The 14,720-nt window shown below is 41.8% G+C and overlaps 1 long non-coding RNA gene and 1 other non-coding gene across 2 annotated transcripts in view; one reads left to right on the top strand and one right to left on the bottom strand.

Moving 5' to 3' along the window:
* Positions 1-14,720, bottom strand: part of LOC144580082 (uncharacterized) — a 91,324-nt gene that overhangs the window by 22,959 nt on the left and 53,645 nt on the right. The window lies entirely within an intron of this gene.
* LOC118149324 (U6 spliceosomal RNA) lies at positions 6,768-6,870 on the top strand. The gene has a single exon (XR_004736712.1). It is a non-coding gene; the product is annotated as a U6 spliceosomal RNA (small nuclear RNA).

The following is a 14,720-nucleotide window of genomic DNA, read 5'->3' on the forward strand; positions in this document are numbered from 1 at the left end:
CTGGAGGCATCACACTACCAGACTTCAAACAATACTATAAGCCTACAGTAATCAAAACAGCCATGGTAGTAATCAAAACAGCCATGGTACTGGTACCAAAACAGATATAGACCAATGGAACAAAACAGAGGCATCGGAGGCAACACAACACATCTACAACCATCTGATCTTTGACAAACCTGACAAAAACAAGCAATGGGGAAAGGATTCCCTGTTTAATAAATGGGAAAACTGGCTAGCCATGTGCAGAAAGCAGAAACTGGACCCCTTCCTGACACCTTACACTAAAATTAACTCCAGATAGATTAAAGACTTAAACATAAGACCTAACACCATAAAAACCCTGGAAGAAAATCTAGGCAAAACCATTCAGGACATAGGAATAGGCAAGGACTTCACGACCAAAACACTAAAAGCATTGGCAACAAAAGCCAAAATAGACAAATGGGACCTAATCAAACTCCACAGCTTCTGCACGGCAAAAGAAACAGTCATTAGAGTGAATCGGCAACCAACAGAATGGGAAAAAATTTTTGCAATCTACCCATCTGACAAAGGGCTGATATCCAGAATCTACAAAGAACCAAAACAGATTTACAAGAAAAAAACAAACAAACCCATTCAAAAGTGGGCAGAGATGAACAGACACTTTACAAAAGAAAACACATATGAGGCCAACAAACATGAAAAAATGCTCATCATCACTGGTCATTAGAGAAATGCAAATCAAAACTACACTGAGATACCGTCTCATGCCAGTTAGAATGGTGATCATTAAAAAATCTGGAGACAACAGATGCTGGAGAGGATGTGGAGAAATAGGAACACTTTTACCCTGCTGGTGGGAGTGTAAATTAGTTCAACCATTGTGGAAGACAGTGTGGCGATTCTGCAACAACCTAGAAATAGAAATTCCATTTGACCCAGAAATCCCATTACTGGGTATATATCCAAAGGACTATAAATTGTTCTACTATAAGGAGGCATGCACACGAATGTTCATTGCAGCACTGTTTTTTTTTTTGCCAATCAGTTTGAGCTTATGAGGTTGCTCAGGTTAGCCTTGAACTGATGACCTCGCCTTCGCGAGCACCATGACCTCTGGCGGGAGCCACTTTGGACCCCCAGCAGCACTGTTTACCATAGCAAAGACCTGGAACCAACCCAAATGCCCATCGATGATAGACTGGACAGGAAAAATGTGGCAAATATACACCATGGAATATTATGCAGCCATCAAAAAGGATGAGTTCGTGTCCTTTGTAGGAACATGGATGAACCTGGAAACCATTGTTCTGAGCAAACCGACACAAGAACAGAAAATCAAACACCGCATGTTCTCACTCACAGGTGGGTGTTGAACAATGAGAACACATGGACATAGGGAGGGGAGCATCACAAACTGGGGTCTGTCAGGGGGAAAAAGGGAGGGACAGTGGGGGGTGGGGAGTTGGGAAGAGATAGCATGGGGAGAAATGCCAGATATAGGTGATGGGGAGGAAGGCAGCAAATCACACTGCCATGTGTGTACCTATGCAACAATCTTGCAATCTTGCATGTTCTTCACATGTACCCCAAAATCTAAAATGCAATAAAAATAAATAAATAAAAATTAGATAAGGAAAAAAAAAGGAAACAACAGACCCGAGGCCTACTTGAGAGTGGAGCGTAAGAGGAGAGTGAGAATCAAAAACTACCTATTAAGTACTATGCTTATGACTTGAGTGGCCAAATAATCTCTACACCAAGCCCCTGCAACATGCAATTTACCTATATGACAAACCTGCACATGTACCCCTGAGCCTAAGATAAAAATGTGAACAGTCATTGTCTTTTAATGTCTCACAGTCTTCTTTCTTCTGCTTTAAACATGCTATGATTCTGTGTAGATACGAATGTATTATGTGCACATCCAAACAGGCACACAGAATATTTCATGAAGTTATTTATCGTTGTAATTTCAGAAATCAGTGAAATACTTAGGACAGTAGACCCACTGATGTGTCCTGTGAGTAAAGATGACTCTGTGCGTTCTTTGATCCAACAGCTTATTCTCTGTAGTGTTCCCAACCCCATTTCAGGGCTGTGTTCCCACAGATGGGCAAATATCTAGCCCAGCCTTTGTTGCAACTGCACAGCTACCTATAGAGAAGGAAGAGTTGCCCTTTCTTTTCTCCTCTCACAATTGAGTGTCTCCTTCCTGAGCTCATCTGGGGCACAATGGGAATGCTGCCGGAAGTGCTACCCGGCTGCACCTTTGGGGGCTAAGAGTAGTTTCCCGCATATGGTGGAAACTGGAGATGATAGGGCATTGACTGCACTGGACTGGGTGGCAATAAGGAGGACTTCTCCAATTCTCCTATTTGGTGAATTAATCCTTTTTCTTCAAAAGATGCCTCAAACAGGAGCTGTCATTTTGGAACACAGGAATTCAGGTAACACTTGGGAAAGTACTTGCCAGAAATTGCTCTTGAGTGACTTTACCTCAATGAATCCATGCTCCCAATAACCCACATTTAGTACCTTGCAAAAGTGACATTTTCTTTGACAGTGAAGTAGCTTAGTTCTAAAGAAATAATTTTCCATAACATTGTTAGTCACTGGAATACAAAGTCTCTGGCATCAAACTCACATGATGTCTTTGATGATGAGTATCATCACAAAAAGATGGACTGGGCTTTGATATTATGGAGCAGGTTGAAGAAAGGGGAAGGAGGAAAAAAGGCATTCTCTGCCATCCTTCTATTACAGGAACTGAGATGGGAATCTGAACGGAAGGCCACACTGTATGGAGACTTACTCCAAGCATTCATCCCCGTTCTATCCAATTCAAATGAATAGCAGGGAATGCTCCCCTTCCCCTGGGGGAAGGAATGAACCTTAGATTACCTTTACTAAGGGGAATTGGAATGGGAAAAACATTTACAACAAGTATTAGGTTGGTTGCAAAAGTAATTGCACTTTTTAACATTGAAAGTAATGGCAAACATTGCAATTGCTTTTGCACCAACCTAATATAAATTTAGCTGCACAGACAATGTACGTTTCTATTATCCTGTCATCTCCCAGAAGATGCACAAGGGTAAGAAAGTCTGTACTACTTAACATTGTGTAGCAGTTGAAATTTACAGTGTCTTCTCACATGAATTAACCCATTTACGTCTCCCAATAGCCCTGTGAGTTAGAAATTATCATTCACTTTTTATAGACAAGGAAACTGAGGCTCAGAGAAGGGAGTTAAATTCAGCATTTTATAAAATCAGGGGCTTGTGGAATCTTAAGTTTGGAAGGCACTTTAGAAGTGATCTAGTTAACAACAAAAAAAAGTGATCTAGTTAAAACTCTAGTTCAAATCAGCTTAATTTAACTCGATTCCACTGGATGCAAATAAACATTCGTTTAGTACCTGGTTGTGCCTAGCATTGTGTCAGATCCTGGTATAAAAGTAGGAATTAGTTCTGGTTACTGTCCTGGAAAAGCACAGTGGCAAGAGGAACAGCCTGGTAAACAACTGATGCTCATACTGTGAAGGAGATGATACCTGAAAGAGGTATGTGTGGCACAATCTGGGCAGGAGCCATTATTCACCTGGAAGGGCAGGTGTCAGGGAACAGTGGTCTAGAGAGGTCCTGGGAGCTGAGCTCCTAAGAAGGAGGAGCCTTTCTGTGGGACTGGGAAGGGAGGGCCACTGGTCAGCAGAGCAGAATGGTGCAGGCAGAGGGAGTGGCATGAGCCCAGGACAAAGGGATGCTCCGAGGCTGGCAGCTTGTGGAGCTAGCGTGTGGCTTTACAGGAGAAGAAGTAACAAGGAAGCTGGAAAAGGAAATCAAGATGAGAATCTGAAGGATGTTGAGGACCATGTTAAGTAATTCAGGTTCTCTCCTCTAGGAAATAGGGACCCATCAAAGGCTCTTAGGCACAAGAGTGCAGGAATAGTGATAATAATGTTAATAATCCCAGGTAACATTTACTGAGCACTTACCACAGGCCAGACACTTTGCTAGACACTTTACATGCACATTTAATCTTCCCAAAAACACTTTGAGGAAAGAACTGCTATGATCTCTATCTTACAAATGTGAAACCAGGGGTTAGGGAGCTGATGTAACCTGCTGTGGCAGAGCCAGGCTCTCCAGCTGCGACAGGCTTAGATGGCTGTGTCTATCAAAATGATCACTAAAAGCACTGTGAAAAGTCAGCTTCAGTGGAGAAGGGCTTTATCCTGGCCCCAAATGTGTGACTCAGGACTCATCGGGAGGCCCTCAGTTTCTGATCTGGGGAGGGAAATGCCCCTGTCCTTCCACACTTGCTCCCTTCCCCAGGAAGCTCAGGAGAGGAATGTAGCCTTAGCTACCCAAGCCATTCCACTGCCTTCTGCCTGCCCCCGTCGTGTCTTTCCCCTCTCCCTGACACATTTGCACTCTTCAAGAGTGACAGCTCTGAAATCCGTCACTGTTGATTCAGTGGACTTTAGTGAAATCAAGGCTGTTCATCCTAGAAAGTGGACAACAAGCATGGTGGGGGCTACCTGTGGTCCAAGATAGGTTTAGAAAGGCAGGATGAGCAGAGAACATACCATTAGCACCTTGCAGCGTGGGCCCCAGAAATATTCTGATTCCATGCTAATTAAATCTGGGTAATTGTGAATATATGAGTTAAGGAAATGAAAATGGCTGAACTGTAAATCAGTTTATTTCAATGCATTTTTTGATAGCAGAGTATAGGCATATCATTAGCTTGTAAATGTGTCTAATAAGCTTGTCTTCAGTAATATGCCAAAAAGAGTCTAATTAACTCTTTTTTTCCTCCAGTTAGACAGTAGTGTGAGAATCCCTGATCACATTTCCACACTGTCTTTTTAGCATCAGCAAAGCGGCACTAAAACAGCCCCTGTGACATCTATAAAAATGCTAGTTTATAATTAGGACGATCTTGGCTTGAACAATAATGTTGCAATTTGCAGTGATGGCTTCTGTTTCCCTTTAATTTTAATGTATTAGTCTACAATGCTCTGGAGATTTCTGGACAGACTAGCCTGTTTCCATTTCCAAAATTCCTAGCATTATATGCTTTAGGTTAAGGAAGAAGAAGCTGTGATTTGGTGGGAGTTTTTGGGGGGCAGTGGAGAGAATGGAAGGGCAGAAGAAACACTAATGAGAAAAGCCAAATATAACATCACCCATTCTTCATAACCCATCATCTGCTGTAAGAGCCATGTCTTGGAGCCATAGGAATCCCAGAACAACAGAACCCTTATGCTTCTCAGTGTTCTCCAGTACAGGGATGGGTAACCTCTTTCCATCAGACTCCCAGTGGCCTGCACAAATCTGCCATGAATTCCACCAAGGAGATACAAAAAGGCTGACCTTTTTGCTCTTTTAAGCTTATAATTCTTGTACAATCAATTTGGATATTGAGATGAAATGCCCACATCACTATCAGAACCACATCACTGAGCCTGCCATGTCTCTTTTGTCATTCCTGGAACACAACTGCCCTTGTTGACTAGAGCTAGAGTTCTTAACATTGGGAAAGAACAGCCCACGGATAGGCTTCAGGAAATGTGTGGATACCCTGAAATAGAATGTAATGCTAAGTGAACATCAGAATTGTCTGCAGAAGATTTTATCTACATCAAAACATGGGTTTCACCATTGAATCTTTTTTTTTTTTTAAAGAACCTCCCTGATAATTTTGATAATATATCTTTAACTGGGGAGAATGTTCATGACTCTTATCAGAGCCTCAAAAAAATTTGTGACCCTAAGAAATTGAAGAACCCCTGGCATGAAGTTTGGCATGCTAGCTGCTTTTTAAGCTGACCTCATCTTTCCCTTTCAACACTGTTCTCCTATTGGGGGATTGAGGGACCTAACAAATAGCACCATTATTTCTTGGCTGAGTTCTAAGACAATTAAGAAATGAAATAAATGAGTAAGGTAGAAAGGAGATGAACATATTACCTTTGTTTTCTGAGTGGCTAATTGCACTGGACTATACAATTTCAACAAATTCATATGTTGAAATCCTAACCCCCAATGTGATAATATTAGGAGGTAAGGCCTTTGGGAGGTAGTCAGATCATAAGGGTGGACACTTTACAAATGGGATTAATGCCCTTATAAAAGGGACCCTAGAGAGCTCTTTCACCCTCTTTCTGCCATGTGAGGATACAAGAAGTCAGCAGGATGCAACCTAGTAGAGAACCCTCGGTAGAACCAATTGTGTTAAAACCCTGATCTCAGATTTCCAGCCTGCAGAACTCTGAGAAATAAAGATCTGTTGTTTACAAGCCATTCAGTCTATGTAACTTTGTTATAGCAGCTTGAACTAAGACATTAATACTGAAGAATGTAGCATGTAACTTCAGGCTAGTGAAGTAATTAATACTGAAACCTCAAGTTTCTACCCACCCAGCCTCAGGTAGTGTTGGATGCAGGAGCGGAACCTCCTCCTGAAAGCTAAGACATGGAGGACGGGGGAGCTCCTGTGTTGCCCACAAGCAGCTGACTCCCAAAGAGGAGGAAGGGCAGGTGCTGGAAAGCACAGGCTCAGCTTCTTCCCTAAACTGCACTGGGGTAGAATGAATGAAGGGATAAAGAAAGGCCAGGACTGTTACTCTAACAGAACTCTGTGTACATGGAGGGAAGCATCAGGAACAGTTATTACTCCTTGACTAACATTTCCCATTATTTCCTAATAGGTCATGTGTCTCCCTGCCTCTGTATCCTGTTTATACCATCTATCCTGTCTGAAATGCCCTTTCAGGGCTCGCATCAGCAGCACATATATTAAAATTGGAACGATACAGGGAAGATTAGCATGGCCCCTGTCCAAGGACGAAATGCCCTCTCAATCATGATCATTTATCTGAATTTCATGTGTCCTTAAAAAGCAGGTGGAGTTTGACTTCCTCACTGACCACTGCTGTGAGTAAACTGGGTAAACTTTCCCTGTATCAGGAGCAATCTGCTCGGAGTCCCCACAGCCATTCTCCAAAGCATGATTGACACCAGCATTACAATCCGCAGGAGAGTTTACCCACACCAAAACCCTGGCCTCACTATTGGAGAATGTGATCAGATTTTAAGTGGGGTTTAAGAATCTGTATTTTTAAAAAGACTCCCAGGATAATCCTAATAATCTGCCTGGTCCAGAAACCACTGTCCAGTCATTATTTGCATGACCCTTTTGGCACTCACAGCCCTGGTTGCAAGAGGGGAGAAATGCATCTCACAAAGTGAAAGGGTTACGAGAAGGTATGTAGGATAGAGAGCACAGAGGAGCTTAGTTAGGATGGGAATCATGGAAAAGAGGCTTAAACCTGGGTGAGACAATAGTGCCGAATGTGGGGGAAGTAGTGGGAACAACCTCCAGCAGTTTCTCTGTAGCCAAAAATGACCTCAGCTGTCAAGAGGACATAAGAGAATTATATGCCCATTATCTGTAAAGGAGTATAATAACAATACCTTTGAAGAGTTGTTGGTGAATGAAGGAAACAAAGTATACAAAGTATATAACGCATCTAGCATAGTTTCCAAAATATAGAAGATACAGTAGTCCCTCTTTATTCATGGTTTCATGCTCTGTGGTTTTAGTTACCTGTGGTCAACTGCAGGCTAAAGATATTAAATGGAAAATTCCAGAAACAAACTATTTGTAAGTTTAAAATTGCCTAATATTCTGAGTACCATGATGAAATATTGCTCCATCTCACCTGGGACATGGGTGATCCCCTTTTCCAGTGTATATATGTCCGGTGTGCTACCTGCCCATTATGAGACAGGAATAAACAGTGTATATAGGGTTCAGTACAATCTGCCCCTAGATTCCACTAGGGGTCTTTGAACTTATCCTTTGCTGATAATGGGGGATTACTGTACAGTGAATACAACTTAGAATGTCATTGTAATCCAGATTCAATTTTGTGCCTATAATACAAAATCACATATGGATAGAAGGAACACTGATACTCTCATTTTGTTTGTGTATTGATTTTTGCTGACTTCCATTAGTTCTTTGTGCTTTCTTTTAGCTTTTTGAGCATATTTAAAATAGTTAAAGTCTAAATAGAGCAAGACTCCTGTTCTCTCTCCCCCTTTTCTTTCAAAATAAATAAATAAATAAATAAATAAAGTCTTTGTCTATAAGTCAAATGTCTGTGCTTTTTCAGAGATTATTTCTGCAGATTTATTTTCTTCCTTTGAACAACCTATGCTTTCCTGTTTCTTTGTACACCCTGTGCTTTTTGTTGGAAATTGGTTATTTGGAAAAACAGCTCTATGGGTGTATGGTCTGTAGTCTCTTGCAGCTTTCACGAGCAGCCCTGCCACTTCTCACTTAAGTTCCAAGTTGGGTGAGACACAGAATCATCTTTCATGGAGCTCCCAGACATGTTGGAACATTGCAATTTTGGTCTTCTCTGCTTTTCTGATTCAAAGGCGGGAATGGGGAACTGGACTGCCCCTCCTCCAGACCCACTGTACCATGCTGCGGAGAGTGTAGGAGAAGGGCAAGTGAATCACCATGAATTTGCCTCCTTTTTTATATGTAGCTTTTCCTTGATTAAATGTTTGCTTAGTTGCTGGAAACTTTTGACTGTTTTCAGAGCTCCTGTAGGTTATTTCAGCCAGTTTCTGTGTGTTTTCTGATGCTTCCCTGGGGAAATGAGGGATTGACTATCCCAGTTCACATTTTTATATCAGTCCTTGCTCATCCCTTTTAGTTATCTTTCAAGATGCCACTATTATTTTTCTAAAAAAATTAGAATTACAGACATAATATTTTAAAGAATAGTACCATTATGGAATTGTTGGAATACAAATGGACTTTAAAAACTATTTTGCCCAAATTCTTTTTTTGGTGAGGAAGTGAAGGCCTTTTTCTGGAAAGGGAAAGAGACTTTTCTGAAGTCACACAACCCTAAGTGGAAGATAGATGCCTCAAACCTAGATTTTCTAACTGAATGTCTGGTAGGATCAACTTAAGAAATATGTGTGACCCTGGAGAGTGTCCAGCAGGCAGGATTTAGCGATGTCATCCTGGGTGCCTTGTGCCCTTCCCCACCCTGCACGCCCTTTTCCTCTTCTGGGACAGTAGTGATCATTTCCAGTTCTTCATGTTAATTAAAGCAGTGCTGATGTGACTGCTCAGATAGGAAGTGTTTTTCTCTTCTCTTCTTACAGGTATTGCCTTTGGAAGTTCCCCAACAATTGCCTGAGAGTGCTGTTGACATCAGGGAAGATGCGTGGAGAGTGATCCTGCACCATTATCTCAGGACATGCAGAGTTTTATTAGGTGACCGCTGTAGCTATCAGGCCCAAAGACTTTAGAGCTTCAAAGAACTTGAGACAGGGATTAGACAGGTCCTTTTAGAAAGCTGTTCAAGTGACCTCAAAAGTTGATTTAAGGACATTTTCATAGCAACTATTTTCCTCCAAAATGATATGTTCCATATCTTGCTTTTGCACTCATTTTGTCATCAAAAGTAGTATTAGTGAGAGTGGCGGCAGCAGTAGTAATAGTAGTCATGCTTCTTGGCTGTGCATACATGTTTTGAGGACCAGTAGTCCTAGGGAATCTTACAAAACTAAGGAACTGTTCTTCCAAAAAGTATAGATACAAATAAACATACAATTATGAGATTGTAAGAATTTTCAAGCCTCCTACAGTCTAGAGCTCAGATTAAGACCCCTTGTGGACAGATGGTACCATTAGCTTATTTGTCATGCTGTTCTAGATAAGCCAGTTTTTCTGGTTTCTGTTTTCTTGCATCTTAAAATGGGAATAGACAGTGCATTCATAGTTGGAAAGAACAAGGTTAATAGCAGAGGACTAGGCCTGGGGTAGCATCAGCCTGGGGTAAGCAGGTGTGGGGCACAGAAAAAAAGAAGAAACAGAATCTGAATGTTAGGGGATCCTGCAAGAAGCCAGGTGACAGGCAGCAGGCTGGCATGGGAGAGGCCTATCCTCAGGAATCAGCAGGGCGTGGGGAGATTAGCAGATTCCAGTAGGCAGCCTATTTGAGAAGTAGACAATTTTTTGGATTTGAATACCTGATAGTCAATGAGTAGCAGGAAGTGAGTCCCCAGGCCAGGAATCAGGGACAGACCCGCCATCCCTGGGGAGGTAAGCCAGGGTCGTAGTGCAAGAGGAAGTGAAATGTAGGCAAGGTCTGGAAGAAATAGGCATCAAGAATCATCTAGCCACGAGAATTGGGGCTCATATTGGGGCTGAGACATGGGACAAAGTGGCCCACCCATAGGAACCAGACAGATGAAAGACACGCACCAACAGCTTACAAAAGAAGGATACAATACGTCAGTAGAGATATTAAAATGTCAGACCTCAACATTAATCAAATAACTGCAAATTAAAACAAGACACCATAGGTTGCTTGTCAAACTAGTAGTAATTTTTTTTTAAGCTAAAAGCCATTCATGTTAGTTAGGGAGTAAGAAATGGGTACACACTCAATGCTGAGCACTTTGATGGGTGCAGTCTTTCCTAATTTGAAAAAAAAAGTCAAAAGTTTGAAAGATATGCAGATTTTCTCTCAATTTTTTTACTTTGAGAAATTTATACAAACATGTATAAGAATGTGCACATACATTTAGCTACAAAAATGCTAATTGCAGAGAATCAGATGTCCAACAATAAGCAACTGGCTAATGAATTATACAATATCCATATATTGGCAGATAATGAATAAGTGTGGCTGATGTTCTATAATTATATTTACTGGCATGGAAAGATATTCATGATATATTGCTAAAGAAAAGAATCTGGTTACAAATAGGAACATTTAGTATGTTCCTGACACATAGCATATTCTTAATAAAAATGTGATTTATCGATACAGTACAATACTAATATGCCAAAATGTCAATAATTATTACCTCTGGTTAGTGGATAATGGATTTTTTTTCTTCTCTCTTCTTTTGCCTATTTTCTTACTTTTCCACTAATGAGCAAGCATTAGTCATATAACACAGAAAAAGTAAAAGTTACTTTAAAAAAGTACAGATTATTAACTGGATGCCTCCTTTATCAGAGGTCTAGGGAATATTAACTGGCATGTCCTGATCTGAAAGTCAGGCTTAGATGACCTCCACGAAGCCTAGGCTGCATGAGGCAGGCATGGCAGGTCTGTGCTCCTCCCATCCTGCTCCCCTCTCCAGGCTCCACCACTCAGCTAAAAGCAAAGTCAGTATCAGGCCAGTGGTCAGATCCCAAACGCCAGGCCTCATTGAAAGGAGCCTTTTCTCAAGCACCTTCTATTTGCTATTACATAAGTATCAAATATTGAAAGGTCCACAAGGAAAGAGTAGTTCTGTCTTGTTTGCTGTATTATCTTCAGTACCTATAGCACAGTGCTTGGCACATAACAGAAGCTGGATAAATAGTTGAGTAACTGATACAGTATAAATGTTATGAAATAAGGTGAAGAGGAAAAGAAATAAAATTAGATTCCATGAGGAAATACCCTATATGTGCCAGGCACTATTTTAGGAATTTCTAAGTAACTAACTTTTGTGGTCAAAGGTGTAAGCTCTGATACTCAGGATGCCTCGGATTGAATCTTGGTTCTATTTACTAGGTCTGTGACTCTGAGAAAACTACTTGACTCTCTAATCCTACTTTTTTTCATGAGTAAAATGAAAACATCAGGCCCAGACTCCAGGAGACATGGCCTCTCATAAGCCATGCCTCCTGATATTACTGCTCTGGTGCAGTTCCCTCCACTTTCCAACTCTGCTGGCCTGTGACCCGATTGAATAAACAGAAGAAAACTGAAAGTGATCTTCTGGGAATTCAGAACCTAGACTTTAAAAGGCTTGGTAGACACGGCTTTTGTGCTTTTGGGGGCCCTGAGCTGCCTCGTAAGAAGTTTATCCCGGAGACACCATATGAAGAGGCCACAAGGAGAGGTGAAGCCCTGAGACCATGTGGAGAGAGGGACCCAGACATTCCAGCATTTCCACTGAGCCCACGTGACTTCAGTCCTACTTGCCTCTGACTCTACCATGTAAGAGATCCCAAGCAAGGCCAGCAGAAGAACCGCAGCTGAGCCCCATCAACTCACAGAACTATACGAGATCAAAAAATTGTTATTTTAAGTCATCAAATTTTGGAATGGATTATAACACAAGAACAATAGCTTTTACTTTGTAGATAAAATAGAATCATGCACATAAAGCACCTGCGTCCTTTAATTATTTGATCTTTGCAAACAATTCTGCAAGGTAGGAAGTGACACACCCATTTTCACAATGAAGAGCCTGAAACAGAGGGAGAGGTAGAGGCTGAGTATGGTGGCTCACACTTGTAACCCAAGCGCTTTTGGTTTCAGCTATGCAGGAGGCTGAGGCCAGGGGAATGACCTGGGAGGTTCAGGCTTCAGTGAGCTATGCTCGCACCACTGCACTCCAGCCTGGACAAAAGAGCGAGACTCCATCTCAAAAAAAAAAAAGTGCTGGGGGAGGATTAGTGACAGCATTCAAGGGACCATGTCAATCTCAGTCTGAAAACATATTTTCCTTACTTGATAGCCATCTCTCTTGAAAAACAAAAGTAGCAATTTACCCCAAAGCCTTAGGAACCCAAATCTATTTTTCCATATCAAATCATTTTAGTAATAAATAACCAGGGGAATGAAGGCTATATGAGCTGACGAGTGTGCTCTCAGGATGGAGCTGGTTGCTGTGAAGATGGCTGTGATGTCTTAAGCTGATGATGATTTCATCTGGGGCAATGAGCCGCAGGAGTGGATGCACCAGGAAGCAATGACACTCTTTTTCCTAATGCAATATAATGAGGGAAGTTAAAGCACAAATGAATGAAAATAGGGACGAGTATTTTCTAAATATAATGCTTCCCAGCATCTCCACAGCACTCTAAAGAACACCATCAACTGGCAGAATGAGAACAGCAGTAAGTGCCATTCAGTGTTAATTACATTTAAATGTAAATCTAAAAACATCAGGCTCAGACAAGTCATTTTTAATAGCATTTCATCCTGGGCTATTAAAATTTTTATTTGTCATCATCTAATTGATTTGTGTCCATTTCAATTATTTGTTTTCTTTATGCTCATCACTTCCCTGGACCAGTGGGAACAGGCAGCCAGCAACTTTCACGTCCTCTCTCCACTGTGTTCATTCTCATCAACACCTGCCATCCCGAATATCTGATAATGGACCTTTTCAAAGTAATTCACCTCTTGCCTACTCCTTGACCAGTGAAACTAGCTTTGTGTGATGCTAAGCAATCCCTCAGCCCTTCTCAACTCAGCTGAAAAGCCATCCTAGGAAGGCTACCTGGAGGAACTCCACAGAACCCTGTCACAACACTCATCACTCAACAGAGTCACTGGGGAACATTTGTCAATTTCCTTTTTGAGTATATTTTACCTAACTGGTGAACATGTCTATTTTGTCTGATATCTACAAGCTCTTTAGGAAAAGGTGTACTACTGCCTTTTATCTCAGCTATTTTTCATAGTGAACCCATCCCCACAACACACATACAGCACTGCTGTCAACTTGGTTCTAGCTCCTCTCATCAAAAGTTGCCCATCATGTGTCGTGTCCCATTCTCTCAAGTCTCCTACAAGGGGCCAAGGGTAATAATGGATTAGTTAATGAAATAAAGCACTTCTAATGTGTTAGTTTTCTCATGTATGACCCTGGCCAGGTAACAATATACTGTAAATTAAATAAAAATGCACATGCACATATTGGCCAAGGTGGGCGGATCATCTGAGGTCAGGAGTTCGACACCAGCCTGGTTAACATGGCAAAATCCCATCTGTACTAAAAATACAAAAATTAGCAGGGTGTGGGCACCTACAATCCCAGCTACTCAGGAGGCTGAGGCAGGAGAATCGCTTGAACTTGGGGGACGGAGGTTGCAGTGAGCTGAGACCAAGCCACTTCACTCTAGCCTGGGCAAAGGAGCAAAACTCCATCAAAAACAAAAACAAAAAACCACATATCTCCTTAAGATGAAAACTGAGTTAATGGAGAAAGTAAGGAACAATATATCCAACTAGACGGGTAGATAATTTGAAATAGGGACACTTTTCTGGACCCTTACATCATATTAGGAAGTCAGTTGCCTATTGTACACAGGCCTTTGAATATCAGGTTTGAAATAAGTTTGTTTTGTAGATTTGATGGTGGAGAATGTTGTAAGTGGGCTCTCTAGGGTCCCCAACCCACTGTCCATATAATAAAAAGCAGGTGGGAGATGCTACTCAGTTGACATGGGGCTTTGGGACAAGTACAGGGTAGAGGCAGCGGCAGAGGCAGAAGGGAGGGAAGTTTTCCCTCCCATATTTGAGTGTGATTGCATTTAACCCCCACACTCCCCCACACCATCCTTCATTTGCAGACAACGTGCTCATGCCTTTGAATGCCTCTGTCTCTAGGCATGCTGCTTTTTCCACAGCAGTATGAATCAGAACAGACATGGCTTCCAAAGAGCCAAAGGGAATGGCATTCACCCATCACTGCAGGGACAGGCACTGGAGGCTCCAGCAGTTGACAATATGTTTGTAACAGATCACTGGGCAATTTTCCAGTCTGATACTTCCACTCTGCCTGTGTCCTCCAAAGCACAAGGTATCAGGAAAGTTGGCAGTCTAGTGTGACGAAGGCTTTGAAACACAACCCCCATTACACACCACAGGCTGGAAGGCATCCAAGCCGCAGTACCCC

Source organism: Callithrix jacchus, chromosome 18 (assembly GCF_049354715.1).
Source record: "Callithrix jacchus isolate 240 chromosome 18, calJac240_pri, whole genome shotgun sequence".
In the NCBI taxonomy this organism is placed as follows: Eukaryota; Metazoa; Chordata; class Mammalia; order Primates; family Cebidae; genus Callithrix; species Callithrix jacchus.